Genomic DNA, 5635 nt, shown 5'->3' with positions numbered 1-5635 from the left:
CAGAAAGAAATCTAACTATGGGAGGTGAACATTGTGTGTAAATATATGTATACCTTACTGTTAAAATGTACAACTGTAACTTATTGGATTTCATTAACCAATGTCATCATAAAAATAAATTAATTAAAAAAAATAGATGCATATACCATGCTCATGGGTAGGAAGAATCAACACCATTCAAATGACTATACTGCCCAAAGCAATTTATAGATTCAGTATAATCCCTATCAAAATACCATTGGCATTTTTCAGAGAGCTAGAACAAATTATCCTAGTATCTATATGGAAGCATAAAGGACCAGGAATAGCAACAACAATCTTGAAAAAGAACAAAGTTGGAGGCATCATACTACCTGATGTCAAACTATCCTACGAGGCTACAGTAATCAAAACAGCATGGTACTGGCATAAAAACAGATACATTGATTAATAGAACAGAATAGAGAGCCCAGAAATAGATCCATGCCTATACGCTCATTTAATATTTGACAAAGGATGCAAGAATATACAATAGAGTGAAGACAATCTCTTCAATGAATGGTGCTGGGAAAAGTGGATTGATACATGCAAGAAAAGAAAAAGAAATTGAACCACTTTCTTACACCGTGTACAAGAATAGACTCAAAATGAATTAAAGACTTAAATGTGAGACCCGAAACCATAAAACTTCTAGAGAAAAACATAGGTAATAATCTCTCTAATATTGCTACTAGTAAATTCCTTTTTTACATATCTCCTCGGGCAAGGGAAGTAAAAGAAAAAAAATACGACTATGTCAAAATATGAAGTTTTTGTACAGCAAAGGAAACCATCAACAGAACACAAAGACTGCTGACTAGGAGAAGATATTCGCTAATGATACATCTGATAAGAGGCTAATATCCAAAGCTTATAAAGAACTCATACAACTCAACAACGACAAAACAAACAATCCAATTAAATAATGGGCAGAAGACCTGAACAAATATTTCTTCAAAGAGGAAATACAGATGACCAATAGACATATGTTAAGATGCTCAAGGTCACTAATCATCAGAGAAATGCCAGTTAAAACCACAATGAGATATCACCTCACACCTGTCAGAATGGTTATCATCAATAAATCAAAGAACAAGTGTTTGCCAAGTTGTGGAGAAAAGGACTCATACACTGTTGTTGAGATTACAGCCATTATGGAAAACAGTCTGGAGTTTCCTCAAATAATTAAAAATGGACATATTTTTGATCCAGCAATTGCACTTCTGGGTATTTTTCCAGAGAAAATAAAAAGAATAATCTGTAAAGATCTGTGCATACTTATGTTCATGGCAGCACCTTTCACAGTAGCCAAGATGTGGAAGCAACCTAAATGACCATCAACACACAATTGGATAAAGAAGTTATAGTTTATATATACAATGAAATATTACTCAATAATTAAAAAATGAAATCCTACCATTTTCAATGAATGGGTGGACCTAAATGTTATTATGCTGAGTGAAATAAGTCAGACAGAGACAGATAAATACCATATGGTTTCACTTATATGTGTGGAATCTATGGAACAAAAAGAACAAACTAATCCAAAATAGACTCACAAATATGGTGGACAATCTGGTGATGGCCAGAGGGGAGGGGTGTTGGGAGCTGAGAGAAAGGGGTGAAGGGTCAAAGGAATACAAATTGGTAGTTGATGGATGGTCACGGGGATGGGGAGTATAGCATAGGGAATGCAGTTAGCATTAATGTGATGGCTAAGTAGAGAGCCGGAGGAGAGATTACAAAATTAGGGGTATCATTTTATAAGCTATATAAGTATCTAACCTATGTACTGTATATTTAAAACTAATAAAATAAAATTTTAAAAAAGAAAAGGATGTCTAGGATGGTGAAGGGACATGTCAGCTAACAGCCATAAGAAGAGGGCCTGATTAGCTTGTAGAAGATAAGATACAGGGATGGTCATGATAGCTGTCTTTAGACACTGGAAAGGCTGTCATATAGAAGAAAGACCAGATTCTTCTTTTTTTTTTTTTTTTGGATAAAATATCATGAAGCAGAACTAGGACCAGTATGTAGAAGGAACCAGGAGAGAGATTTTGGGCACAATATAAGAAAAGAAGTATATAAGAGTGGGAACTGTGCTGATGGAAAGGCATAGTACAAGATGTTATTTGAATGAGTGTCTTGGGAAATAGTAGTTAGCTTTGCTCTGAAATGGTCCAAGAATTGCCCAGTGACAACTTGTTGAGAGTGCTGTAGAGGAGACTCAAGCAATAGGTGGGTGGCGGGACTAAGTAAATTGTAAGGGTCACTCCAACAATGAGATTCTTTGAAATTGTGGCTGAAGAAAGTTTGAGAGCTTAAAACTGTAGCAGCACTTTGTTATCAAATAAGATGAACTCAAGCTTTTGGTAGAATTGTGGATCAAGTCTCTGGAAAGATAGTAAATATAGTAAGTATGTGTGTTCTTAAAATTGACAGAGATAACTCTGTAGGTGCTTTCCAGTGACTGAAAGGCATATCCAGAAAGGAATGGTGCCACTGTAGACTCAGTACCCACTGTTGATCAGTCATTTCTAAGGGATGGTAAAATGAGTTAAATTTTCTGGACTTGTTTTTGGAGGTGTTTCAGTAGCTGCCCATAGGAACAAGGAGGCTGAAGCTATTCAGTGACTCACACAGCAAAAGATAGAAAGAAGTTTAAATATATCCGATTGGCACAAAGCCATGTTATTTCCAACAGCATGCAAAGGTAGGACTAGAGTGGATGGTTTGGAAATAACACTTTCCTGCTTTTTCTCTATTCCTCCTCAGGCTGTCTGTGCCAATTCTCCACCTTTGAATCAGGGGAGTGTTTGTACACATATTTTGATTTGCCTCAGGTCTCACCCTTAAGTTGATTGTTCTTTACCATTCTCCGATCTCAAAAAATGGTCAAAATTATAATGATCTTCTTTCCAGGAGTAATCTCCTACTTGATTCATGAACCTTTCTGGAGCAAAGATGATAAATGGGATTAATCTTTTTGGGCCAATTCCAATTGAATGGTAATGGCTGCCAAGGGCAATAGGATGAGAAGTTGTTTGAGGCTTCAATTGAACACAGCAGGAAAGAAGGCCCTGACTGATTAACAATGTCTGTTCTATAGGTATAGAATGGGAAATTGGCATGGATGCCTTAAAATGTGCTATCTTTGGGTTAGAGGAGAAAGTTATATGTTTCTGCCAAAAACTATTATAATCTGTGCCTTGCTAGATTAACGGATTAGTACGAACAACTGCTAAACCATAATCTTCACATATTTTTTGGCCATTATCATCAGATATAAATTGAGCCTTGATTATGGCCACAATATCATTTTTAACTGTAGTTCTGGCTCTGGCCAGACTGAACTCCATTCTGGCCACAGATGGCATCCTAACTCCGAGCATTATCAGATGTGTTAAAGCGAACCCATTCTCACCGCTAGAGACACAGTTCAAGGCCTGTGCTTTCCTAGAGGTGAGTCAGTAGCTGCATATTTTGTTTGTGAAGGACATTACATTATCGACATAGCAATATGATTGTCAGTATTTCTTCTTTAATTGTCTAGCTGCAGGGAGCACAAATACTTTATTGCCATGGTAGATAGTCTTTTCCTTAAAAAGAAAAAAAAATGGAAAGGAAGAAATGAAACTTAAATGAAAGAAGTAATTTCCTATGACTGTAAAAACATAAAGCAAATACCTGAACATGATTTTAAATGGGTCTGTAAACGTGGCTGATGGATGGAAGCTTTCTTGGAAAGGACATATACTATTGAGTCCTGCTGGGTACAGAGCACATTAGGGGTCAAGGACACCATGAATTATGTGCTGGAAGTCAGTTTCCATTAAATTAATAGACTTCACACAGCTACCAAATATGGTCTGGATAAATGAGCTTTCAGAATAATAGTTTTTTAAGAATCATAAAGTGACTTGAAAAGGTAGTAATAAAACTGTCAGAGTCTCTACTTTAAATTTGAGATGTAATAGGGAATATAAAAAAAATCTAAATATTTTCAGAATGTGTGGAGTGGGGAAACTGAGGAATTAGAGTTCCATTTGAATCCCTGTATTGGGGCAGGTGGGGAAGGCAGGGGGGATGGGTTTAGAATATATGATAGCAGTGCTATCCAATAGCACTTTCTGTGATAATAAAAGTGTTCTGTATCTGTATTGTCCAATACAGTAGCCACTGACTACCTATGGCTATTGAGCATTTGAGATATGAATAGTGTGACTGAAGATCTTAATTTTAAATGTTATTTAATGGTAATTAATTTAAAATTAAATAGCCAGTGGTGGCTAGAGGCTACCATATTAGACAGCATAGTACTCAAATTTAGGTCAGTTTCCAGATCCAAAAGCAACAAAAGTCCAAGGAAATGAAAGAAAAGCCAATAAATCTATATTTGTGCTGTTTATACGTGAGAAGAATAGGCTTTGTTAGTTTTAGATAGACCCTGTACCTTGATTTTAGATGAGAACATGCCAGTATTGATGGAAGGTTTGTCTCTGTGGTCCACCTGCAGAATATAGAAAGTTCAAATATGTTATCCTTTATTAATGGACATTAATGACTTTAATGAAAGTAATCCATTTTGTTTGAAGGAGAGAAATAAATATTTCACAAAAGAAATGTAAATAATATTTAGACTAAAGAATTTGTAATGTTTCTCTTCTGCTCTGGATATAATAACCAGAATTCTATCTTTTTAAGAGACATTTATAATTCAGTCAAAGCCCCAAAACTTAGTATCTATTTTAATATCATATTATTGGTGATTTGGACTAAAGAATGAAACAAGAAAAAATGATATACAAACCAAACGAATTTCTTTGGGTACAGTTTGGGTACTGACACAGAGCTTAGAGTTGATTGGCTTTAATTTATCTTATTGTTCTTTCAATAATTATAATTTTGAGATATAACTATTGAATTTGCAACTGTTTCCCTATGTGCTACATTTGTGCTTTAAAATTTTCCCTAATTTTCCATAGTTCATTCGCTCAAAAAATCTACAAATGTTTATTATTCTGGAGCATTGAGTATAGTGGGGTATGGTAAAAGATAATGCTGGGGCAAGATTGTGAAGGACTTTGAAGCCATTTTGAAGTATTTTAACATTGTCCTAGGAGCAGTGAGAGTGACATGAGATTTTTATTTTTATTTATTTATTTTCTTTAGTGCCTACAGCACCTGGTATCCCTAGGTAGTCTCCTATCCAAGTACTAACCAGGCCCGACCCTGCTTAGCTTCTGAGATCAGACGAGATTGGGCATGTTCAGAGTGGCATGGCCATACACTGACATGAGATTTTTAGAAGCTTAGTCCCTGCAGCATGAAGAATGAAATAAAGAGCATGGAATATGAAGCCTTGATCAGTTAGAAGGTTAGCACAATGGTTAATGTGAAAGATGATGATGATAACCTAAGATAATAGTGACAGTAGAGATGAAAAGAAGTAGACAAATTCAAGAAATATTTAAGAAGTAGCATTTCTAGAATTTAGTGAGTGATTAGGCAAAGAAGGTTTAGACTATGTTTCCCATGAGTAGCCTCTGCTCTTGCCCTCTTCTTTTCCTGAGACGAGACTCAGCACTCTTGTCACTAGCCACCACCCTCAAAT

The 5635-nt window shown here is 35.7% G+C and overlaps 1 pseudogene; it reads right to left on the bottom strand.

Moving 5' to 3' along the window:
- Nucleotides 1–5193: 5193 nt before the first annotated feature.
- LOC112479654 lies at nucleotides 5194–5312 on the bottom strand (annotated as a pseudogene).
- Between the last annotated feature and the right edge of the window lie 323 nt (nucleotides 5313–5635).

Source organism: Pteropus alecto, unplaced genomic scaffold (assembly GCF_000325575.1).
Source record: "Pteropus alecto unplaced genomic scaffold, ASM32557v1 scaffold85, whole genome shotgun sequence".
Classification (NCBI taxonomy): domain Eukaryota; kingdom Metazoa; phylum Chordata; class Mammalia; order Chiroptera; family Pteropodidae; genus Pteropus; species Pteropus alecto.
The sequence above is the reverse complement of the archived record's forward strand: the minus strand, read 5'-3'. Positions and strand labels throughout refer to the sequence as shown.